This window comes from Taudactylus pleione, unplaced genomic scaffold, assembly GCF_031769625.1.
Source record: "Taudactylus pleione unplaced genomic scaffold, aTauple2 ptg000041l, whole genome shotgun sequence".
NCBI classification, from domain to species: Eukaryota; Metazoa; Chordata; class Amphibia; order Anura; family Myobatrachidae; genus Taudactylus; species Taudactylus pleione.
Window position 1 is genome coordinate 36,802,984 of NW_028284443.1, and position 27,656 is coordinate 36,830,639.

The window sequence follows — 27,656 nt, forward strand, 5'->3', positions numbered from 1 at the left end:
AAGTCCATAGGGGCTGGCTGGACTGTGTTGTGCAGTCAGTTGTCCATAGGGGCTGTGTCCATTCCAAAGTCCTGTGCAGTGTCCCAGTCCTAAAGGGGTGCTGTAGTGTTGTCCAGGGGGTGCTCTGTCCATCAGGGGTGCTCCCCCCAAGTGCTAAAAAAATAAATATTTTTTCTGTGTTTGTGAATTGTGTGCGCAGTAGCCACACGTGCATCAACAAAGTAGTGCCAAGCGTGCGCCTGTGTCATAAATAAAGGGCCGGCTGGCTTGACCGTTAAAGGGTGCTGTAACCCCCAAAGTGCACTCCAAACAAAATAAAAAAATATTTTCTGTGTTTGTGAATTGTGTGCACTGTGGCTGCACGTGCATCAACAAAGGAGCAGCGTCAAGTGTGCGCCTGTGTCCCATAAGTAAAGGGTCGGCTGGCTTGTCCATTAAAGGGTGCTGTAACCCCCAAAGGGCACTCCAAACAAAATAAAAAAATATATTTTTTTGTGTTTGTGAATTGTGTGCGCAGTAGCCACACGAGCATCAACAAAGTAGTGCCAAGCATGCGCCTGTGTCATAAGTAAAGGGCCGGCTGGCTTGACCGTTAAAGGGTGCTGTAACCCCCAAAGTGCACTCCAAACAAAATAAAAAAATATTTTCTGTGTTTGTGAATTGTGTGCACTGTGGCTGCACGTGCATCAACAAAGGAGCAGCGCCAAACATGCGCCTGTGTCCCATAAGTAAAGGGCCAGCTGGCTTGTCTGTTAAAGGGTGCTGTAACCCCCAAAGGGCACTCCAAACAAAAAATATATATTTTCTGTGTTTGTGAATTGTGTGCACTGTGGCTGCACGTGCATCAACAAAGGAGCAGCGCCAAGTGTGCGCCTGTGTCCCATAAGTAAAGGGCCGGCTGGCTTGTCCATTAAAGGGTGCTGTAACCCCCAAAGGGCACTCCAAACAAAATAAAAATATATATTTTTGTGTTTGTGAATTGTGTGCGCAGTAGCCGCACGTGCATCAACAAAGTAGTGCCAAGCGTGCGCCTGTGTCATAAGTAAAGGACCGGCTGGCTTGACCGTTAAAGGGTGCTGTAACCCCCAAAGTGCACTCCAAACAAAATAAAAAAATATTTTCTTTGTTTGTGAATTGTGTGCACTGTGGCTGCAGGTGCATCAACAAAGGAGCAGTGCCAAGCGTGCGTCTGTCTGTTAAAGGGTGGTGTAACCCCCAAAGTGCACTCCAACAAAAATAAAAATTTTCTTCTGTGTTTGTTGTCAAAACTGGATTATTAGCTGAGACAAGATCAGTTTAAAATTGAAGCGTGCGCGACGCCATCTTGCAAATGGCAGCTAGACTCCATTTTAGAAACAAGAATCTGCAAGACGCCATTTTATGACCAATGTCATTTCAAGTTACAATTCAGGAGCTAAGAACAGATGGCAATGTTAATCTACCAAGGGCAACTGGAAAAACAAGCTTTCTGAGTAAAAGTAAATAGAAATAGACAATGGGTAGTTTTACAGACAAATTGGGAATCCCTGGATGCAGATAAAGTAAAGTTGTGGCAATTGTAATATAATCCAGGCATTGATATACACAATTGGATTTGTCCGAATCCTAGACAGGATGGCCCCAAATTTCACAGCTTGAGGTGATAATACATTTGCATTCCACACAAGAGTCTACGAGAACAAAATAGGTTTTTCCCTTTGAACACAGGAAAGGTGGGAGGGCCTGTTGACAGGACATGTAGAACTATCTGGCCCAGCATGCTAAAATGTTAGAGACAAATGCACTCATCTTCATACACACATTAAATATGTCTTTATACCAAACCCTGAATACCCACACATTTCATATTCACTCATAAGGTTCCGTAAGCATCAAAATGTATGATCTAAGTTGGTTAAGTTAGTTTCAACGCTGAGAAATAAAGGTTTTTGATAACTAAGGTATTATACATGATAAGCAAGTTGTGTTTGGTCTTGTTCTGATGCATACGTTTTTTACAGCATTCCGGTATTATCGGTGGAGAGATCGCATCATGCAAACTCAAGTCATGGATCGCAGAACCTACAAGCAACAAAATGTTTAAACTGTTGGAATGTACAGAATGTGTTACTAGAAAGATTCCCCTGCTGTTAGAGGCAGGGAGAGTCAATTTGAACCAGCCTGTTAAATGTACTGTAACATATGCTTCTCCTTTGGGAACCAATGATATCAGCAAGGAAATTTCTCCTTTGTCCTGTTTTAGTCTGGGGGGATAAATACATGTGTCCGAATACTGGTTAGTTAGTCCATGCTGAAGGTTGTATGAACTGAGGGTCTCTAGTCTGAGGTCTATCTCTGGGTCCGGAGGCGCAGCGTATGTATACTGTACTTGGGTCTGTAATATTTCCTTTTATGCCTAAATTGTGTATGTATCAATTGCGTGTAACTGACTGTACTTTTACCTGAATAATACTTGTGCGTTGGAACCACAGATTCCACTCCTGTCTTTATTTGCGGTAAGACTGCGTACGCAAATTAGCGTTATTCTTAGAGGTTTATAGGAAGGATATTTAGAAGGTATAGGCAGGGGTATATAAAGGTTCTGAAACAGTTTTGTTAGTGTGAATTGTCTGCACTGTACGTGCATCCTCAAAGCAGCAGCGCCAAGCGTGCGTCTGTCTGTTAAAGGGTGGTGTAACCCCCAAAGTGCGCTCCACAAAGAATAAAAAATTCTTCTTTTTTTTTCTGTCTTTGTGAATTGTGTGGGCTGTAGCTGCATGTGCATCAACAAAGGAGCAGCGCCAAGCGTGCGCCTGTGTCCCATAAGTAAAGGGCCGGCTGGCTCATTTCTTAAAGGGTGGTGTAACCCACAAAGTGCACTAGTCTCCAACAAAAATAAAAAATTATTTTCTGTGTTTGTGTGCGCTTTAGCCGCACGTATATATCAATATAACATAAATGGAGGACCAAACTTTCTCCGATAAAAATAAAATAGGGAAAGATCAAGAACCACTTCCTCCTAGTGCTGAAGCTGCTGCCACTAGTCATGACATAGACGATAACATGCCATCAAAGTCGTCTGCCAAGGCCGATGCCCAATGTCATAGTAGAGGGCACATACAATCCCAAATGACAAAGTTCAGGAAAATGACCTTGAAAAAAAACATTTAAATCATCTGAAGAGAATCGTAAACTTGCCAATATGCCATTTACGACACGGAGTGGCAAGGAACGGCTAAGGTCTTTCCCTATGTTCATGACTAGTGGTTCAGCTTCACATGACGATGGAAGCCCTCCTCCCGCTAAAAAAATCAAACGAGTTAAGCTGGCAAAAGCACAGCGAAGAACTATGCATTCTAAGAAGATATCACAAATCCCCAAGGAGAGTCCAAGTGTGGTGGCGGTTGCGATGCCTGACCTTCCCAGCACTGGACGGGAAGAGGTGGCTCTTTCCACCATTTGCACGCCCCCTGCAAGTGCTGAAAGGAGCACCCACAGTCCACTTGCTGATATGCAAATTGAAGATGTCACTGTTGAAGTACAACAGGATGAGGATACTGGTGTAGCTGGCGCTGAGGAGGAAGTTGGCGAGGAGGATTCTGATGGTGATGTGGTTTGTTTAAATCAGGCTCCAGGGGAGACAGTTGTTGTCCGTGGGATGAAAAAGCCCATCACGGTCATGCTTGGGCAGAAGACCAAACATTCCACCTCTTTGGTCTGGCAATATTTCTATCCAATCCAGACAACAACTGTCTTGCCATATGTAAAGGTGAAATAAGTAGGGGTAGGGACGTTAACCACCTAGGAACATCCTCCCTTATATGGCACCTGCAGCGCATTCAAAAAGTTACTGTCAAGTTCAGAAACTTTGGCTAAGACCGTAAGCAGTCCAGGGACACCTAAATCCCGTTGTCCTGTTGTATCCAAGCGCCTGCAAACCACACCGTCAACTCCCTCCTCGTCAATTTCCTCCTTAGTCAGGATCGGAAGTAGTCCTGCAGGCCATGTCACTGGCATGACTGACTCTCCTATCCGGGATTCCTCTGGAGGATCCTGCATTGCTACGCCTCCTGCTGCCGCTGCTGCTGTTGCTGCTGCTGGGAGTCGTTCATCACCCCAGAGAGGAAGTAGGAACACCACTACTTTTACTAAACAATTGACCCTCCAACAGTCCTTAGCGAGGAGGATGAAGTACGACAGCAGTCATCCTGAAGCAAAACGTATAACTGAGACCTTGACTGCTATGTTGGTGTTAGACGTGCGTCCGGTATCCGCCATTAGTGCAGTGGGATTTAGACAATTGATGGAGGCAGTATGTGTCCCCGGTTCCAAATCCCATCTAGATTCCACTTCACTAGGCAGGCGATACCGAGACTGTACAGAAACGTCAGAAAAAGTGTCCTCAGTGTCCTGAAAATTGTGGTTGTACCCAATGTCCACTTAACCATGGACATGTGGACAAGTGGAACAGGGCAGACTAAGGACTATATGACTGTGACAGCCCACTGGGTAGATGTATCACCTTACGCAGCAACAACAGCAGCGTCACCAGTAGCAGCATCTCAGAAATGCCAGCTCGTTCCAAGGCAGGCTATGCTGTGTATCACCGGTTTCAGTAAGAGGCACACCACCGACAACCTCTTAGAGAAACTGAGGGAAATCATCGCCCAGTGGCTTACCCCACATAGACTCTCCTGGGGATTTGTGATATATGACAACGCCACCAATATTGTGCGGGCATTACATCTGGGCAAATTCCAGCATGTCCCATGTTTTGCTCACACAATAAACTTGGTGGTGCAGAATTTTCTGAAAAGCGACAGGGGCGTGCAGGAGACGCTTTGGGTGGCCCGAAAAATTTCTGCCCACTTTCGCCATTCAGCGACTGCGTGCCGAAGACTGGAGCACTAGTAAACACTCTTGAACCTGCCCCGCCATCACCTGAAGCAAGAGGTTGTGACGCGGTGGAACTCAACCCTCTATATGCTTCAGAGGATGGAGGAGCAGCAAAAGGCCATTCAAGCCTATACATCCACCTATGACATAGGCAAAGGAGGGGGTATGCACCTGACTCAAGCGCAGTGGAGAATGATTTCCGTGTTGTGCAAGGTTCTCCAGCCCTTCGAACTTGCCACACATGAAGTCAGTTCAGACACTGCCAGCTTGAGTCAGGTCATTCCCCTCATCAGGCTTTTGCAGAAGCAGCTGGAGAAAGTGAAGGAGGAGCTAAGATGGTGCGATTCTGCTCGGCATGTGGGACTTGTGGATGAAGCCCTTCATTCACTTTGCCAGGATTCCAGGGTGGTCAATCTGTTGAAATCAGACCACTACATTTTGGCCACCGTGCTCGATCCTAGGTTTAAAGCCATTGTGGTGTCTCTCTTTCTGGCCAACACAAGCCTGCAGAGGTGCAAAGACCTGCTGGTGAAAACACTGTCTGCTGAAGCGGAACGTGACATGTCAACAGCTCCTTCTTCATTTTCTCCCGCAACTGAGGCTGCCAGGAAAAAACTTAGGTACCCTAAGCAACCCGCTGGCGGTGATGCAGGGCAGGCAGGACCAAGTTTAGACATCTGGTCTGGACTGAAGGACCTGGCAACAATTTCTGACATGTCTACTGTCACTGCATATGATACTGTCACCATTGACAGAATGGTGGAGGATTACATCGGTGACAGCATCCAAGTAGGCATGTCAGACAGTCCGTACCTGTACTGGCAGGAAAAAGAGGCAATTTGGAGGCCCTGTACAAACTGGCTCTATTTTACCTGAGTTGCCCCCCCTCCAGTGTGTACTCCAAAAGAGTGTTTAGTGCAGCCGGGAACCTTGTCAGCGAAAGGTATAGGAGGTTGCTTCCACAAAATGTGGAGAAGATGATGTTCATAAAAATGGTCAGCGACTGTATCTTAAGACGCAGGTGCACTGACACCATAGGGCTGGTGCAATCTATGATGGTGCGAATGAAGTGCATCTGATGGATTGTCTTAATACACACAGCAGAGCACAGGATTAGCACCGCAGCCAGAGGGGGCGGGTATCTCAGTATGGAGACCATTATCCATAGCATTAGCATAAGGATGCAGCTACACTGCAGCAAAAGACACAGTATAGCCTGCACCTTTGAATCAGGCCCTTTGTATTTAAGAACACCCCCCTCATGCCCTATTCCAATCACCCAGGCGCAGGCAGGTGTAAATGCCATCATCATGCTAGTTTGGATAGGCACAAATGTGTGCACCCTGTTTTGGGCATGCACAGCACCAATTCACGCAAGATACTCTACACCAACCCTTAGCAAGCATTTCATTTATATTTTGGGGAGATGTATCAAATCTTGGAGAGATGAAGTGGAGACAGAGAAAGTACCAACCAATCAGCTCCTAACTGACATTTTTCAAGCACTGTAAAATTACAGAAGCTGATTGGTTGGTACTATTTCTCCTCTTTATCGCTCTCCAAGGTTTGATAAATCTTTCCTATGTGTACACAGGACTGCAAGGTATTATGGATGTGAGATAGCTGTATTGGGAGGCAGTGGGCGTCTCTATGCTGGCAAGTGCGACTGCTTTGTGATTGCATTCATTAGCATATTTTCGCAGCAGACCTGCGTGCGATTACAGAGCTGCGATCGCAATAGCGATCTGTAATTAATCAGACCCTCATACTTTAGTTTCAGGTTGAGAAATATCAAACAAACCAGGTCAAGAAACTAAATTATACAATAAAGTTATATCAAGTATAAAGGTGATTATTACCAATGTGGCTTCCAAACAGGCGTCTTGCCAAAGTTGTTCTTATTGTTATGAGGGATCAATTGGACTGAAATCCATATCAGACAAGACAGCTGATAAGGGGTATAAAAGGGGCAAACATTGGGAAAATCCCGAGGAGAGTGCAAGTGGGTAAGCCATTTAGCAATGATTTCCCTGAGTTTTTCTAAGAGGTTCTCAGCGGTATGCCTCTTAGTGAAACCAGTTATACAAAGAGTAGCCTGTCTCTGTATCACCTGTCTTTTGGGAGATGTTGCTGCTGTTGCTGTTGTAGGCAATACACCTACCCAGGGGGCTGTCACAGTCATGTAATCCTTAGTTTGCACTGTCCCACTTGTCCACATATCAGTGGTCAAGTGGACAGTGGGTACAACAGCATTTCTGAGGACATTAATAAGGGTTTTTTTAATGTCCTTGTACAGCAAAGTGGAATCTAGAAGGGATCTGGTAACGAGGACACAGGACCTCAATTAACTGTTGAAAACCCACTGCAGTAATGGCGGATACTGGACACACATCTAATACCAGCATAGCTGTTATGGTGTCAGTAATCTGCTGTGCAAATGGGTGATTGCTGTCATACTTGTTTGCCCTTGCAAACGATTGTTTGACAGTTAATTGTTTTTTGGAGGATACACTACAAGTAGATTTCTTCCTGGTCCCCTTCTGGGATGAAGATCCACTGACAGCAACAGCAGCAGCAACAGGCATAGTCATGAAGGATCCTTCTGAGGAATCACGGATAGGAGAGAAGTCAATCATGCTTCGAATACCAACATTGGATGCAGCAGGACTACTCCCGATGATGAATGAGGATGTTGATGATGCAGGTGTTGGTGTTGGAGATCGAAGGCGCTTGGATCTCACAGAGAGGGAGCAGGCAGGTGACACTGGACTTGTTACGTTTTGAGTATTGGAACTTGGCGACGTACACTTTGATATTTGATGAATGAGCTCCAAGTGACATAACAAGATGTTGACTGCCCTTCCCCACATTTACAGAGGGCACACAAATGTTGGAACTTGGAGGATCCTCCAGTACACTAGTATTTAGGTCTGGCTCACACATGGTAACTGTGGACACACTTGCACTCTCCTCAGGGATTTGTGATTTCGATTTCTCAGGGCACACAGTTGGTTTTTCCGGAGCTGTCTTACTCTTCTTAACAACTTTAAATTTGTTGGCATCACCACCACTACTACTACAAGCAGAAGGGCTATCAGAACCAGCAGTCATCATAAATAAAGCCAAAGGCCTTATCCTTTCCTTGCCACTTTTTGTAGTGAATGGCATACTGCCAATTTTTTGTTTATCTAAAGGCAACTTGCCTTTCGATTTTTTTTTCTTTACTACAGTAAAAGTAGCTTTACCATATCATGGCGTGACTTAAGCCCTGGGACATGGGCCTTCATAGAGGACAAGGAAGTTGACGGACTTGCATTATCATCATGACTGCTGGCGGCAGTTACAACATGTGGTTCATGGCCTTGCTCTCCTGTCATGTGACAGCCCTACATATTTTCTGCGGTCTTGAAGCAGTGTCACAAGCACCAATAGTGTAGCCAAGGTGCGGTTACAAAATTCACATGCGCACACAGAAAAATATTTGACAAAAAAAGACAATATTTGTTTTATTTTTTTTTCAGGTCCACAACTTGGGCCCAGAGCACCGATTGATGACGACTGGAGTCAGGCAGCACTAGGTTGCGTTGCTGTATCTTGTGCGGCTAAGCCTAACACGCACACACAGAACTTGGGCCCAGATGGATGCAGCAGACAGCACAGCACCAGCCCAGATGGATCAGCACCAGCCCAGATGGACGCAGCAGACAGCACAGCACCAGCCCAGACGAATCAGCAACAGCCCAGATGGACACAGCAGACAGCACAGCACCAGATGGATCAGCTACAGCCCAGATGGACACAGCACAGCAGTGACAGCACCAGATGGATCAGCAGTGCACCAGCCCAGGACACAGCAGACAGCACAGCACCAGCACCTCTCCCAGCCCTACACCACCCATCCGCCCTGTTCAGTCTCCACAGCCGGAGTGAAATGGCGTCCGCCGCGTGGTCCCTTATATACAACATAGATCATAGAGACAAAAGCTCGCGAGCCACAAGATTTTCGACTCTATGGTTTTGCCTCGGCTTGAGATCCGGGGCCGGCGGAGGAACCAAACGCATGTCCGGTTCTCGCCCCAGATCTCAAAATTTGGGTGGGTTCGGAGATCCGAACCCGCTAATCTATATAAATTAGTAGTTAGTTCAGTTCAGTCTGTCTACTGTAGAAGGCTAGGGCAGTCTACAACTCTCAGCAAGTCTACCTATTTCCTAGATGACAGCATTGTGATTTATTTTTATACTAGCTGGGATACCCAGCATTGCCTGCATTGAAGACTGGACCCTGAAGTACACCTGCCACCTTCATTTTTGTTACATTGTCCTTGCCTATAACCTGGATAACTATGCATATTAGGAGTAAATGACAGTGCAGACAGGTGTATACTCATACTGTTTGGAATGGGGTATATCAGGAGCAGCCTGAATTAATAGAAATCAGTATAGCTTCCAAAATCACTGCAGAACAGAGGGGGCGATTCAGCTGTAGACGGATATGCTATGGCAGCTGCTAATATATTAGTAGTTGCAATACCTGTAACATGGCAATGCAGCAGAAGGCATTACACCTCCTGCATACATTACTGATCCAAGCTGTGTTTAAGGACCATCATCGGATTATCTGTGATCCCTTTGGCCGACTGAGTGACCATGGGGTCACGCAAGCCGGCCGTCGCATATGAGTAAAAGAAGCCAGGAAATCTCCATTAGCTGATAGAGAGCCTGGCCTCTCCACTCCCTGTTTTGGGAAACGGAGGCCGTCGCCACCCGCTATCCAGGCAGAAGTGGCAACAGACTATCAATCACTGACAGTCTGCTGCTGGACTACGTGCAGGATCGCAGACCTGTACTGCACATGCGAAGTATGCATGCACAGATTCCTGATAATCGGGAATCTGCATGATCCCTGTCACTGCGTCCAAAGCTGAATCACCCCCTGAAATCACTGTGCAAACCAGCATTGAAGACCATGTCTAGCAGGTCTGCCATGAGGGGGTGGGGGATGACTGGAGTCTCGTTCCCGGACAGAAGGGGGCCCGTCCGCAGTGGCACTGTGTGGCTGCGATCAATCTACCCTACTGTTTACAATCTCCATATGTTAACATCACATTGTCGACAATTAAAATATCAACATTCCAACATTCAATATGCCAGCATGTGCCACATGTTGTCATCGAGAACATGTTGACATCTGAAATGTCGACATGTGAAATGCTGACATTCTGCATGGATCAGCAGCTGAGGATTAGGGTTATCTTACAAGAGGGGAGGCTTTGGGTTAGGCACTAGGGGGAGGGTTATAGTTAGGATGCGGGAGTGGAGTTTAGTGTTAGGTACTAGTAGGATGGTATAGGGTTAGGATTAGTGATATTCTCACTGACGGAAGCCGTGCAGGATCTGCAGGAAGTCATCATGACATCACCAGACCCAGAAGACACTGCTGGAGCTTCCGGACCAGATAAGTCACCGCTAGACCACCAGGGACATTTTGTCGACATTCTAATCAAGTGGAATCAATTTACGCAATGAGAGGTCTTGTTACCTAAAATATACCACACGCAGTCTGGGCAGCCTCAATAACATATACATACGGAAGTGTAGAAACAAGTGTGAAAGACAGGCAGGTCTGTTTCCCTGTATTAGCAGACACACTGTCATAGTAGTTGCCAGATCCAGTCTGGGAGGGAGGGAGAGGGAGTGAGCAAAAGCGAGAGAGAGAGAGTAAGAGAGAGAGAGAGAGAGAGAGATTTTTCTATGAAGAAAGATGCTGGTAGTATGGCAAATAGCTACTGGCATTCACCTAAACTAAGAAAGGTCCTATGGCCAGTTAAATGTCTCCCTGGTCTATAACATAGCTGTAATGGTTCATGCAGGATTGTTAAAATGGCAGACTCTACTACCTTACATAAGATGTCAAAGCTGTGAATCAACTAGAGCAAAACTGAAACCTTGGAAGAGGACCACACAGAACAGTACTGTCCAGTGGTGAATTTTACGCAAGAGCTATAGCCCCCCCCACCGTCCGTGACTGTACTGGCTATACTGTGACTGGCAGTGACTTTCCACTGGAAGCGCTACCTGCTAATCACACAGGAAAGGCAGCCCCAGGGGCAGGTGTTTTCTTCCTTGGGACTGCCAGTCTGGGCTGTGATTAACAGAGTGTGCTTCCAGTGGTAAGCCACTACTCTGCCTTCGGGCAGTCCTACCCAGCTTCTAGGGACTGCAGCCAGTGCAGCCCTTAGAAGCCAGTGTTTTGCTATTATTTTGTGCATGTGCGGGCCCACCGCTGCTTATTCACATGTGCCGGTCCCGGTGTCTGCTATATCTATTGCACAGGTGCCGGGAACTATCCGGCCCAGGACTGTCTCTTTCTCTGCAGACTAGTGCTGCACATTACAGGCAGCAGCAGCCCTCCTCATCCAAGAGAGTAGGAGCTGCTGCTGATATTGCCCCACTTACTGAGACTACCAGTCCCACACTTTCAGAGCACTGGGGTAATGAAGAATATGGTGACATCTTGAAAGGCTGGAGCTGCTGCAGCCATTGGGACCAGGTAAGTGACCACTGGGCTACCAGGGATGTTATCTCTCAGCTCCCATGCCCCTCCAAGCTACTTGAGAGACTTGCCTACACCCGTCTTCCACACTTTCTTCATGCACAACTTATTGGGCCCATTTCAGTAAGACTTTCGCTCCCAATACTTCACAGAGACAGCACTAACTAAGGTAATGAATGAATTCATCACTGCTCACTTCTTTTGGATCTATTCACTATCCTCTCATACAAACTCTTCAGTCCCTAGGCTTTCATAACACAGCCCTATCTGGGTTCATCCAAACACTTTAACATAGAGTACCTTTGTAGGAGAATGGATTGGAGGGAGGGAGAGTTACTTCATCCAAATGCAGGGGTTTCATGACAATAAACATATACATCATAGCAAGCTGAGGGACTTCTATCATATAGCAATCGACCTCCCTCATAAGAGCAGCATCAAGGGATAAAGAACCAGGGGAGTCCAAAAGGGAATTGTAATTCAGGACCCGTGTTGAATAGAGAGTAGGTTCCAAATCATCCAACCACCCAGAGATGTAGTCAGTGTCCATCCAGTAACTGAAATGCACATTTGCTTGGTGAGAAGGAGTGGTATAAGATATCATCTCCCTCTATATACATGGGATAAATGTGACAGATGTAGGCCCCACTAAAAAGGGAGGGATATCAATCCCAGACACATCCATTTCCTGTAAGGGGGCAGCAACACCAGAGGGAATATCATGAAATTCTGGGATGGGGCTTAAATGAAACAGTAGATAATTAAAACGATCATCGAGGATGGGCAGTAAGATTTTGCCTAATTCTGTTGCCAACTGGGTAATGAATGCAAGCATCCTTGCACACCAGGGCAGAAATGGCCACTACCGGCTGAGTACAGGAGAATGTCATATAGAGAGAGCTGATGCTAGACTGGGGAGACCTGGTAGTGTCCATGCCATGTAGATAGTTTTGGTGACTGTTACGGCATTCAACAGTAAGTGCAAAAAAGGTGGCCGTTAATATGGCAGATCTAATACTTTAAGCTGCAGCTATGAAAAGGCAAGTCTCATAAATGAATAGAGGAGAGTTGGGGTTAGGCACGGCAGGTATACACTTTGGATAAGTCCATAGCCATGCATATGTAGCAAGATTGCAGAAAGGATGTTAACACCTGGAAGTAGCCGCCAACGTAACCCACGAATCCCACAAAGAAAAAAATAATCCAGGTACAGCAGACCCGTAGTGGAGAGAACCAGCGGAGTAGGGCGACTGAGGCCGAAGAGCCCGATGTTCAGCTCCGCAGCTATGAGGGCATCTGGTTGTCACTATAGCTGTATGCACTATTCAGTGGAGAGCACTGTCAGCAGATGCTGCACCGCAGACAAGCAGCAGCCGTAAGCCCTAAGGCAATGATGAGTAAGGGGCGATAAGCGGCTACAGGAAAGGCTCACAGTCTTTCCAAAGTCATGCACAAAGATGGCCGAGGGCAGTCATAAAGTAACTTACCAGGCTCGACTCTGGTGGAAATAAGGGGCTTCCAGACTATTTTAGAAGCAGGATTGTCACCAAATCATTGGTGCATCTGCAGTCATCAGCAAAGGGTAATTACCAGGTATAAATACCGAGCTGAGAGCAAATTCAGTAGAGAAAGTCCGGAGCCCATGTAAAATGCGGCCCCTCTAGGTGCCCCGCCCACTGGAAATTGCAAATGCACTTTTCATAGAAAGATTTAGGTACATCCTAAGGAGGCAAGTTGTTAATTGCAATGTTAAGCCTAAAAAGGGTTTAAATGGTGTACCAGTTTTAATAATAATAAAAAAATCTTCTTTATATATAATCTTACGTAATTTTCAATCTATAATGCCCTGAGATTTTCTTAATTTGTAATCCACAGGAACATTTTCTTAATTTTCAATCGAATCTCCTAATTCACAGAAATGATGAAAACAAAATGAACATAACAGATTACTTAATTATACAGAAAATAATTATCCCGCACCAGTACAACTATGTATTTCAAAATGTCAAAAGTCTTATCTCAAATATTGCATTTTATTTAGGAATAAACCTCTCAGTCTTTAGATGCCTATAAGGTGCTACCCAATACTCCACTGAGACCATAAACACCAACACAATAAAAAGAAAGTATCTGTGTGGGTGCACTAAAGACCTTATATATGGTCAAATATAACATTATTATATTTTATCATAAATAAGGTTTTCATTGCACTGACACAGATACTTCTTTTTCTTGTGTTGGTGTTTATAAAAACAGATTACTTGTATGTTGTCTTTAGGAGTCCTGTCTCAGAATGACTGAAGTGAATTGACCAAGACTCTCCATAACAACTTAACAAACCAAAACATTTCCCACACTAGCCACAATGTAATTATACTGAAGACACCCTGCCCTGAACACATATAGCACTATGAATCACTAGTTATGGGGAATAAAAACAAATAACAGATAACAGTACTGTGCAGATATAATTAAGTCAATGTTCAAATCATTCTATTGGGGTTTCAAAACGTAGTGAACAACCCAATTGAAATTAGAGAGTTATTGGAATGAATGGACCATTGACATAAATTAGAAAAACATCAAATTTCTGGTGGAACAGTTCTTGTCAAACCCTATTAGGTTATCCTAATCTTGCACATGTTTGACCTAATGAAGCTGAGTTTTGCCCAGGGCTCAAAGAGGAATCCTGGCTTGATAAATAGCGAGCTTAAAATATTCCAAATTGGTGCCTTGTATGGCAATATGTAATGCTATTTGTTGTGCTTTATTGGGTCTATTAATAACATCCTTTAGAAACCATGTACATTGAAACTCTGATGATCATGATGGGAAATTGTGATTTTAAATATTATTAAGATATATATATTGCTATATATTGGTTACTGTCTATTTCATAGACCTCTAAAATGTGGCTGTTTAAAATGTTCACTGTATTTTTAATTTTCCTACTACTTCCTTTGATATTTATTGTAAAATAAAACAAAAGCAATAATCTGTTCTATCGGTCTTCCAAAGGGGATGCGGTTAATTTACCGCCCCCGGAATGCTGGCCATTGGGTCAACCGGGACTAAAGATAGGCGTCGAAATGCCGACGCCTATCTTTAGCCCCATGCCGAAATCCCGACCTCCGGATCCCAAATGAGGTAAGCAGAGGATAGTTAGGTGGTAGCCACGGTTTAGACACCCCCGGGGGGATACGGTTAGGCATCCCCCCGGGAGTGTTAGAATTAGGGTGCGGTTACAATCCTGCACCCTTAGGACACCCCCCCTGATGATAACTCCATCAAAAAATGAAAAAAAATCCACAAAGAACACCCCAAAAAAGCACTTTGAAAAAATGGGCTAAAAAATCAGTGAGGTACAAATTCAAAAACGAGCGAAATAGCCTTGGGGGGGGATCTGCAAGTATGGGGGAGGTGTATTTTAGATTCCAGGTGTTTGCTGAAGGTGGGTTTTTGGTGCTTTTTAATAAAATTTGAATGAAAATTATGTCAGGGCATGAACCAGGAACTCACATATAGTGCTATGTATTGTTTGAGGGAGGGGGTCCCAAACTAGTATCTTGCCTAGGGCCCCATGAGGTCTAAATCCGGCTCTGGTTAGGATGTCCTCCGGCGTCGGTATGACAACCGTCGGCTATTCATCCGTCGCCATTTCATACAGATTCCTTTCAATGTAAAATAGATATACCAGATAGTAGTTAACAAGACAGGATTGCGGTTTACAATTTAAATTAATAAAATAGGTGGCTAGAGACTAGTGCAGAGTATGGAAGCTGCTAAAAATCTAGTATTAATTTGTAACTTTATGTGAGTACCATTACCATTTTCTATAGACAAAGAGCAGAGTCTATGCATCTATCTATCTATCTATCTATCTATCTATCTATCTATCTATCTATCTATCTATCTATCTATCTATCTACCTAAAACAGAGGTATAGGAATCTATTCAATCTGCAATGATGTCAGTCCAAAATGCATTTTACATTATATTATGAAGAGAGCCATTGATGTTCCTAACAAAGTATTTGTTCTATATTATTCTGCAATTAAATGTTGCATTATTGTTTGCAGCAATAATTTACAATAATGTGACACAGGCATCCTAGGTTATTTATCTTGGAATGTATGCTGTAAAACATAACAGGAATTTCACACAGAGTTCTGTAATGATAAAACAATGATGACTGCAGTATGCTTCAAATACAAATAATATATTATCCAATAAGCAAACCATTGCAGTCCCTCCGGTAACATGTTGTTTCCTAATATCCAACAATGACATGTCTTAAACTGATATTTTAAAGTCTTAAATAATGGCATAAAAACATTTCCCAAAATCAGGAGATTCAATAAATGATGACACACATTGTAATATTAAGCTGGCCACACACAGCGATTTTTCACCAGATTAGGCCGATTTCGACAAATCGTAACGACAAATCGTGAAAAATATGCCCAAATCGTGAGTTTCCACTCACGATCACGATGCCAATGTGCGTCTCCGCTTGTCGTACATCGCATCTTCAAATCTGCTGTGCTGTAGGGCAGATTTACCAATCTGGGACACGATGTGATCCAAATCGTGAGTGTTTTTTACTCACGATGTATCTCATGATTCATCGTACATTGGGGAATTTGACTGACATGACCCTGTACACGCCCAATCGCCATCTTGTGCAGCATCGTGGATAGAAGAAGAAGGAAGCACGATAGAGCCTGCACACCTGAAGTCTGGATTGCAGCACTTTGGTGAGTATTCGTACTGTATATAATGCAACCCCAATGTGTGCCACCCACTTATAAATGCATGACCCAGCCACCGCCCACTGGAATGAGGCGGGCGGTGGCTGGGTCATGCATTAACCTCCCACTGCCCACCAATGTGTGCCACCCACCTACCCACCAATGTGTGCCACCCACTTATAAATGTATGACCCAGCCACCGCCCGCTGGAATGAGGTGGGCAGTGACTGGGTCATGCATTAACCTTCCACTGCCCAATGTGTGCCACCCACCTACCCACAAATGTGTGCCACCCACTTATAAATGCATGACCCAGCCACCACCCGCCGGAATGAGGTGGGCGGTGGCTGTGTCATGCATTAACCTCCCACTGCCCTCCAATGTGTGCCACCCACCTACCCACCAATGTCACGGGCCAACTAATAAATAACTTCAAAATCAAAAAACACTCTAAATACTTTAAAATTTTATAAAAAAATTTAGTTCAACAACAAAAAATAATACATTACAACAACATCAAAACATATCTACAATTTGTTTTTGTTGTTGTGATGCATTTGTTTATGATGTTTGAATATACCACCATAAACAAATGTACGTCAACAACATAAACAAATACATTGCAACAACAAAAATAAAACATACTTATAAAAACACATTACATTCCAGTTAAAAAAAAATTACAATACAATAAAAATACATTAAAATCCAGAAAAAAAAACATATTAAAATACATATAAAAACACAAACCATTCCTGTAAAAAAACCATAGTAAAATACAATAAAAATACATAACAATCCTGAAAAAAAACATTAAAATACATATAAAAACACATTACATTGCTGTAAAAAAACCATATTACAATACATATAAAAACACATTACATTCCTGTAAAAAAAAAAAAAAAAATACAAATAAAAACATATTAAAAATTAAAAAATAATTTTAAAAAAATCTGGAAAACTGTAGAAATATATATTAAAAATTTACAAAACAATTCACAATTGTAGATTAATAAAATGTCCTTATTATTTTTTCTTCCTAGCAACATCTATGGATAGTGAACGGGAGTTTGTGATGGGATTCCTAGAGAACCTCCAGTCAAAGGAGTGTCTATGGCAGAAATCCTATCGACATGAACCACAACAAGTCACATAAATTGGCAGCTTTGGGGGTGTTGTTGGACTACACCAAAAAGTTCATTGCGAATGCTGACCTTAAAGCAGTACGCCAGAAAATCCAGAACCTGCGTACCGTCTACATAAAGGAAAAGAAAAAGTGGGCGATTCAAAAAGGTCCGGAGCAGGCACCGATGACGTGTACCAGCCAACACTGTGGTACTATCACTTGATAAGCTTCATAAGCGAACAGGAGCCACAACGCCAGTCAGTTGTCCTGATGGCCGAGCGAGAGGGAGAAGAGGAGGCAAAAGAAGTAAGTGGACCGTCTGAGGAAATTTTGGTAAGTAGAGACACAGGTCATAAACCAAAACCTTTTATTGTTTTTGTAGCTCAATCCCAATTGTCCACTATAGTCATTTATCTCACAGACAGTCCTCCTGCCATGGCACTGCCCCTGGTCTGTTGAAATAGGCCATATACTCCTCCCTCACTTCTTTGGCATGTGCAGGGCCGGTTCTAGACATTGTGGAGCTCAGGGCAAAAGTTCACACTTGCAACCCCCCCAAAAACAAACAAACAAAACAACAACAATTTTTTGTAGATGACGTTCCTCTGCACGCGCTAAAAGCACACGCGCTTCCGGAAAGGGGGCGTGTCCTTGCGGAACACCCCCAATTCATCAAACTGTGGGGCGTGCCCAGCACTTATGAAGGTGCTGGGCTTCCCCCAAGCTCTCCCCTCGTGGCGAATAATTGCCATGTGCAGTAATGCGCCTTACACAGTAATGCCTTTTATAAATACATTATGCCACATGCAGTAATGCCCTTTATAAACAGATTATACCACACACACTAATGCCCTGTATAACACATGCCACACGCAGTAATGGCTTTTATAACACATTATGCCACACGCAGTAATGCCCTGTATAACACATTATGCCACATGCAGTAATGCCCTTTATAAACACATTATGCCACACGCAGTAATGCCCTGTATAACACATTATGCCACACGCAGTAATGCCCTGTATAACACATTATGCCACATGCAGTAATGCCCTGTATAACACATTATGCCACATGCAGTAATGGCTTTTATAACACATTATACCACATGCAGTAATGCCCTGTATAACACATTATGCCACATGCAGTAATGCCCTGTATAGCACCTTATGCCACATGCAGTAATTCCCTTTATAATACAGTATCCCCAATTCAAATTACGCCACACATTAGTCCCTTATTCATGTTATGACACACAGTGGTGCCCCTTTTACACAATGCCCAAATTAGTGCCCCTTATACACAAGGCCCACAGTACTGAGTAGTAGTGCCCCTAATACAATACCCACAGTAGTAGTGCCCCCTACAGTAGTGCCTACATTAGTAGTGCCTCAGTAATAATGCCCCCTATAGTAGTGCCCACAGTAGGAATGCCCCCTATAGTAATGCCCAAAGTTGGAATGCCCCCATTAGTGCCCCCTATAGTAGTGCCCCCAGTAGGAATGCCCCCTTATAGACATGCCCCCAGTAGTAATGCCCCCTTATAGACATGCCCCCAGTAGAAATGCCCCCTTATAGACATGCTCCCAGTAGTAATGCCCCCCTATAGACATGCCCCCAGTAGTAATGCCCCTTATAGACATGCCCCCTTATAGACATGCCCCCAGTAGTAATGCCCCTGTATAGACATGCTCCCAGTAGTAATGCCCCCTATAGACATGCCCCCAGTAGTAATGCCCCCTGTAGACATGCCCCCAGTAGTAATGCCGCTTATAGACATGCCCCCAGTAGTAATGCACCCTTATAGACATGCCCCAGTAGTAATGCCCCTTATAGACATGCTCCCAGTAGTAATGTCCCCCTATAGACATGTCCCCAGTAGTAATGCCCCTTATAGACATGCCCCCAGTAGTAATGCCCCCTTATAGACATGCCCCCAGTAGTAATGCCCCCTTATAGACATGCCCCAGTAGTAATGCCCCCATGCCTTCCTTCTGAAAAATAAAAAATACAAACACAATACTTACCTTAGGCCCCGCTCCTGTGTCCGCTGCCGTCCGGTCTGTCCACGGCTCCACCACGGATCTATGAGAGAGACGTCATGACGTCCCTCCCATAGAGCTCTATGTGGGAGCCGGAGCTCTGGACTGAGCTTAGGCTGCCTTTGCAGGGAGGGAGCCAGGTGCCCGCTGATAACAAATATCAGCGGGCGCCCGGCAACGCGGGGGGGGACCAGCGCTGTTTTATTTTATTATGGGAATTATTTTTTTTTTAGCTTCTGGGGACTCAGTGGTGCCCTCTAGGGGCCAGCACCCCGGGCGACTGCCCTGTTAGCCCACCCCCTAGAACCGCCACTGGGCACGTGCTGTCGATGTTGTTGGATTTGGTGGTGCAGACACATGTAAACTGTGCAATCTCCTCCGGAGGTCCTACATCTTCTGGTCTAGCTGGGACTGGTCCTTGTTGTGTAGTTTTCCTTTGCAGAAAGTTATGCAGCACACAGCACGCCATCACGACCCAGTCTATCTTCTCCACATGTAGGTTTATGGTGGTGTGGAAAATGAGGAACCGGTTGCTGCGTATTCCATACACATTTTCCACAATGTGCCGTGCCCGGGATAGACGATAGTTGCAGATCCTCTTCTCTCTGGTCAGGCCCCTCTGTACAAATGGCTTCATCACAAGTTCATGTAATGCAAAAGCCTTGTCTGATACAAAAACGTAATTTAGGCCGTGTTTTGTCTCGTCCAGTGATGGCAAGTGGAGGGTTTTGTTGGTGAGTCTCTGGTAGAAAGCCATCTGTTTAAAGGACCCAACTTTTGAAGCACGGCCATTCTTGTCGACATCCACAAACAAAAATTCATAGTTGGCATTCACCACTGCCATGAGAACAATGCTGAAGAAACCTTTGTAGTTGTAGTAATATAATCCGGTGTTGGCAGGTGGGTTGATGCGGATGTGTTTTCCATCGATGGCTCCTCCACAGTTAGGGAAATTCCAACGCTGTTCGAAATCTTCAGTGATGCCCTTCCACGGTGTTAGGAAACTGGAAAAATAGAAATTAAAGTTTTACAATATAACTATAATATTGCTTTTCCTTTTTTTTTCCTATATAGACTCCCACCCAAGATCCTGATTTAACCACCACGCCGGACCTAAGTTTATTTGGGGACAGCGAGGTGGAAAACTTGTCCCCAATACCAACACCCATTCTACCAAAATTTCCACAGGCTCGTCTATGAGCCTCTAATTAGGTCACTCCATAGCAATTTGCACGACTCCACCTAAATTGCAGACCCACTTCTTTATTCACCTGCCCCAAGTGCCTATGTCAGGACCCCCCCAGCCCAGTTGGAGATTACTCCTCCACCCAGCACCCCAACCACAAGCCAGACCATTTATAATGCTCTGCTGGAGTTAGAGGAAGATTTGCCGCATTACTCTTAATTTTTTTTTTCTTCTTCTTGCCTGTACTTTCACCAATTTTCATCACTCCCAATAGGTGCTGGATGTATGCTATACGGTGGTGATGACACTAATTGGACAAGGTCACTACACACATGGCACAAGTATAGATTGCTGGAAGACGGGGCCACAATCTGTACTTGTTCCATGTGTGTATTGGCCTGTTCAATTTGGTGTCTGACCCACCATACAACATACAACAGGCTACCTATTGGGATTGCTAAAATTTGGTGATAATGCTGTTTTGTACAATTTATATACATGTTTATTTTATATATTAAAAATAAGTTAGTGTACTGTTGTTGCCACACAAATGTTCATGACTGCTATGCAGCACAGTCTTGTTAATGCAGCCTTATTGGCTATCACAGTTATTATAAAGCGTTAAATTGAAAAAAAAACAAAGAAAAAAAAAACAACTTTTTTTCTTTCACAAGAAACAAATGTGTAATGTGTTTTTTTTTTCCGTACCTTGCAATACTGATACTGCATCACTTTAACGATAGCCTTGCAGGTCTCTGGAATGATGACGTCCAAGGACTGAGGTGAGATGAGTGTCCAAAACTTCAGGTCTTCAAATGACCTTCCTGTAGCCAGGTACCTCAGGGTAGCCACCAGTCTCTCTTCAGCAGGGACTGCCCTCCACCACCTTGTATCTTGCCTCCGAATGTGGGGGAGTCACCAAATGCAGCAACTCCTAGAAGGTGTCGTCATCCATGCGCAGGTAGTTGCGGTAGTCGTCCGGGTTGTTCTCCTTGATCTCCATCAGCAGGTATATGTCAGAGCGAGTATCCCTTTGCTGCAGCCACTCCTTGGTCGAGCATGCTGTCCTCCTCCTTCGCTGGGCCCTCTCCTGGATCACCTTGACTCCAGCTTGGGTGACAAACACTCTATACCGATAGGGATCCATCAGCACAGAATTCAGGAACAGGATAGAATGCAGTTGCACACACTTGCAGGTAGAAGACATTTTGTAAAAGGCAAGCCAAATACAAAGAGCACAGTAGCAATGTACAGGTTTCAGCAGGTATACACCTAGCCTCACTAGTAGCAGAGCAGAATGTGCACAGGGTTAAAATGGTGCCTGCTTTTTATATCCACTGGCTAGCCTCTCCCATTGTTATTATTTAAATTTCTGACCAAATCATGAATAGCCTCTTCTGTTGTTTTGGGAAACTCACGATTTATCCTGCAGAATCTCACGATGCGTACGATCCGATAGATCGTGAGATTGGAAGTCAAATTGGCAGCTCTTTTGACCTAAATCGCGCTCACGATTGCCGGGGAGCTCCCGGGGAGAGTTCAGGGGAAATCGTACACGATGTTGGATCGTAAACACATCGCTATGTCTGTGGGCACCTTAAGAGTTGAAATGCTATGTACATTATGGGCCTTATTCAGAGCTGGATGTCTTTTTTTGGACTTAATGTGCACATTTTTTTTTTGCGTGTGTGTTTTTTCCACAATCATGTTGGACTTGTACAACTAGGGGGCCATAACTGGAGCTGGAATGGGCGTATAGAGTTAGCCAAACTACAGTAGGGGCGTATTGAGGGAGTGTTGATGCAAATTGTGGCCAAAATGGCTACAAAAAAGTTTCAGTTTTGTCTGCCTAGAACAGTGTCAGTTTTGTTGACGAAAATTTTGACTAAAAGTAATCGTTAATGAATTTTTTTTTTTAGGCCTAAATTGTAGCAATAACGATAATATAAACTTTTTAATTATGAAAATTAAGACAAAATCTGTGTAACTAAGTGACTAAGACTAGTGACTAAGACTAGGGGGTAAATTTACTAAGCATCGTATCTGGTCGAGATTGCATTCTCTGGTGTGTTTTGCCATTTTTTACAACTCGGAAAATTACTAAAGGCAAGCTCGAGTGAGAAATCATGAAACTTACTGCAAAACTCAGGTGAGCACACAAATAGAAATAAATACACCAAACTCGCAAGTGCTTTTCACATCCAGGAATACAACTCAGGAATTTACCAAGAATCGGGATTATAATCACGGGTGTAATTTTAGTAAACTTAGTCCTAAATAGAAGTTTTAAATAGATTACCTCCGACCTGCAAATTCGGCAGAAACATGCACAGATCAGTGTGATATGTGTATATTTCTGCCTCTAATTTCCTTCTAAAGGGTTAATGTTTTTGTTTAAAAAATAATGCAGGGTTCCCTCCCCAAAAGCATAACCAGCCCCGAGCTTCTGAGCTATTACTGGTTCTAAAAATACGGGGGGACAAAATGTGTAGGGTTCCCCCATATTTTATGAATCAGCACTAGGTTCTCAGAGCCAGTCCTAGTTTTAAAAATAGGAGAAAAAAATGGTGTGGGGTTCCCCCTATTTTTAAAACCAGCACCGGACTCAAATCTAGCCGGAGTGTAATGCCACAGTAGGTGGACCCTTTCACCAGGTCTCCCTGGCCAAAGCATTAACACCCCAAGCTAGTCAGCCCAAGCCAGGGATCTCAGGGGAGATGGGTATCCCCCCAACTAATATGTGCGGACTGTGTGGGAGTGTTTTGCTGCAGTCAAACACTGGAAACTGAGGGATAAACACGATCACATACACCATCGGAAAACATGATTTCAGCAATCCCGATTCTTGGTAAATTTGAGAGTTTCAGCAGGCAAAAATTACCCGAGTTTCAGTATGCATATCGAGTTTCTACTTGGATGATCTAGACCAAACACAATTCTTAGTAAATTTACCCTTAAAACTAAATTTTAAATTCTTCTCAAAGTTAACACTTATACTACATACACTAATTTAAATTTTTGAAGTAGGGTTATTTAAAATTTTTAAAGAACAACCATGTGTTATAGAAATACTTGCCTACTCTCCCGGGACTTCTGGGAGCCTCCCGAAAATTGGGTGCCACACCGTCCGTCCCGCAAGAGTAGGCAAGTCCCCTGGAATGACCCCCATGTCCCCCCGCACCCAAAAGTGTGTGGTCCGGGGTGCAATTACATGATTCGCGCTGAATTGCATCATCATAGCCCCACGCCATTAATATCGGAATTATAAAGCAGGTGTGGGGCCATGATGCCGGATGGGGCTGCCAGAATGTCAGTAAGTATGGTTCTAGATATTTGCAGAAAATAAATATGACCTATGAAGGAAATATGATTGTGTATTGCACTTGTTCTAATAAATTTAAGGCATTGATTTATATATGATATATGGGAAGCAGGGATGTCTTTAGAGAGGAGGAGGCCCGTGTGCATTCCCCGTCTGGGGCCCCTCCTCTCTTCCCGGCGGCCTGCAGCCGACTACCACGGCTGACCAACCTCCGGAGCATTAGTAGACTCTGGGCACTAGAGTGTGCCCGAAGTCTACTGCGCATGTGCAAAACGCTGGAAAAATGGCCACTGCGGCCATTTTTCTGGCTTTTTGTACAGCGCTGGCACCCGGCACGGGACCTCTGAGAAGTAAGTTTTAAGTAATATGGGTGCAGGGTGTGCGGTGCAGGCCCCCTGCACCCATTATAGATGCATCCCTAATGGGAGGAGTACTACAGCATACTTGCCTGGGTAAGAGAAGCAGGAGGGTGCCAATGGGAGGGCGGGGCCTATTGATTTGCAGCAATAAGCACCGCCCCTCACAGTAAATTGCCGCGATTGGCTCGAATTTAAATAGGGGGTGGGACCAAATGGCGCGATTCATGAAGAATCACGTCATTAAGCCCCGCCCCCTACACGGAGACCCACGATCGCCATGGAAATGCTCCCCATTTTGCCCACTTCACTAGGAAGTGGGCAGAAATGCAAAAGAAATGCCTACCCTTCCGAGGGGTGCAGGGGGTTACCCCAAAAATCGGGAGCCTCCCGCGAATTCCGTGAGGGTAGGCATATATGGTACTACAGTCTGTGTGTAACACATTCTCACTACTACTGAGCACAGATTACTAAACACATAGGTAAAGGTATGTTGGCTTCCAGTTCTTTTAGAGAAGAGTTCTTCACCAAAATCCATTACAGTACCATTATACTGTTTACAAAAACTAAAATATTGACTAAAATTAGACTAAAATGAAAACTGATGTCCACTGACTAAGGGGGTCATTCAGACCCGCTCGTGAGCGTCAGGACGCTCGCAAGCGGGTCGATGTTCCCAACTGCGCATGCGCACGACGGAGGGAGCTCCGTCGTGTGCATGCGCGAGACCCTGGGAGCGACGGGCTTTCCATCGTTCCGGGTCTCGCACCAAAGGGGGCGTGCTGTCGATGTTGATTGACAGCACGCCCCCTTTGGTGGGCGTGCCGGGGGTGTGCCTGGCAGACGGAGGCGTTCCCATGGGAACGCCTACCGTCTGAAACCGGCCTCACTGACATCACTAGTGATGTCAGTGGGAGTGATTTTGGCTCTGATAGTGCCAAAATCACTCCAGGGCTTGTGGCAGGGAAACCCTACCGCAGGGTCTCCGTCGCAAGTCCGATGGTAGCGATGGTCAAGACCATCGCGACCATCTTTTTGGCCCCTCGCATATCATGTGAGTGGTCACCCACAGCTATACGAGCAGCCAGGAGGCCGTTCCATTTTCATGGAGGAGGGCCCTGATTCAGAGCGAGCGCTCTGGTCAGAGCGTTCGGCTATGAATCAGGCCCTAAATCTTGACTAAAACAAAGCAAAAAAGAGACTAAGATGTGACTTTAATCCAACTACAATTTTAAATAAGTGACTAAAGGTGCCCATACACGGGGTAATAGGCACCTTGTGCTGTGACGGCCGATCCGACGGTCGACATATCAGGCGGTCCTCACACATGGAGCGATCCGCTGCCCGACCGCCCGATATGCCGGTACCCCCTCCCTCACTCACAAAGTGCTGCATGGGTTCGTACATCGCATCCCCAGATCAAGTGAACATGCAGTAAGATCTGGATGTGCGATGTACGACCCTGCGGGTGCCCACACACGGTACAATATAGCAGCGATATCAGACCAATCCGTTTGGATCAGCTGCTATATCACACCGTGTATGAGCACCTTAAGACTAAAACTAAATTTAATATCCTTATCAAAATGAACACTGGCCTGGAGGTAACCGATGATGACAGGAAAAGAGCTGCGTCTGCTTAGAGAAGAGTGACTAAAACACACATCAATGCAAATAGTGTGAAACAGCAGTAACCAATGGGGAGATGTACGAAGGGGTGATAGCTGTCCACTTAATGTGCTGCAGTTACCGCTTCCCTGCATGTAAGCTGTGCACCATACTTGCCTGCTTTCCTGGAATGGCCGAGATACTCCCGAGCAGGGGGATGACTATAGTCACTCTGAATTGCATCATCATGGCCCCATCCCCTGCTTCACAATGCCACTAGTCTTGGTATTGTATAGCAGGCAGGGCCGGTGCAAGGTTTCAGGGTGCCCTAGGCAAAGGTTCACAATGCCGTCCCTGTTTTCCCCCAAGCCCGCTCCTCGGAACTATGGGAGTGACGTCATGATGTCACTCCCATAGTGCATTGCATGACCCGGAAGCTGGAGCTCAGGAGTGAGCTCCATCCTCTGGCTGACGCTGGCGCCGGGGAAGGAGAGAAGGAGCCGGGCGCCCGCTGGTAACACAATCTCAGTGGGCCGCTGGCAAATGGAGGGTGCAGGGGGGCGATCGCTGGGCCGGTGGGACCCTTATGCCGCCGGGCCCCATAGCAACCGCACCCCTGCCACCCTCCGTAGTTAGTCGGACTCAGAAGCACCCTCTAGTGGCCAGCACCGCTAGGTAGCTGCCTAAGCTTGCCTAGTGGTAGCACCGGCCCTGGCAGCAGGGGCCGGGCCATGATGTTTAATTGCGCGGCTCTTCACCCCTGCTCTATCCCCAAATGCTGTGTCATGTTCCTGCCGCCCCCCCTTGTGCCGCACCATGCCACCCGCTGTGCTGACCTGGCTGCCCCCTCCCGGGGAATGTCAGCAAGTCCGCTATGCACCCCTGTCATTATCAGTGCTGCAATACCTAGATAGGGCACTAAAGTGGTGTGGCAAGTTATGAACTGTCAGTGGCACTTAATGTTCCAACAACTGCAGCTATCGATTTCAATAGCTGCACAGCATTGTCCCTGGCTGTCGGAATATGCAGTCAGGGACTGTACTTCCAAAAAACGTTTTTTTTTTCAAATAATGTCGCTGGGGAATTCTGACCGGCGCATGCACAAATTCACTACAAGCGCAGGTTAGATGCAGAGAGAGGGAGAGTGCAATTCACCGGAGAGGTGAGTTAACACTACCCCTCATCATCAAAGGTTTTTTAATACATACCGACGGTAATTGGCCCTGCTTCCCTTTGATAATGGGTGAAATAGGGCCATGCAGTTACCAAATGTCATATTACACTGCATTGAATACTCTTATTATACAAATAAAGCATGTTTCCTGAAAGGGGAAGGCTGACCATACATTTATGTGTTGTCATTGGAAAAAAAAAATTACATTTGAGATTAGCATGTCAGATATTCAGACCCACCTGGGTACTCATTATCTGTACAATAAAGACATTTAATGTATGCATTGTTTAGTGTGATTTTTAGCATTTGTGGTATTTACAGTGAAGCGACGCCTCCAGTTATATTACTGGTGCATCTGATCTGATACGTGCAAGGGGAAGGAGCTGCAGTTGCTGACTTGCGTTTGCGACCAACTCTGAATAGGTTGCAAATATTTGACTTTTTTCCCCAGACACAATTTGTGATTACATTTGCATCCAGCCAGTGGCAGAACTACAAAGTGGTGGGCCATGACGTCTCTACCATCACCCACTGCGGAAGCCAGAAGGCGGAGCTCATGAGTGAGCTCCAGCCCGGCTCCCTCCGTGGATGCAGCAGCCAATGAGAGTATGTCTGACTTTCATTGGCTGCTATAAGAACACATAGCCGCCACTGGTGGA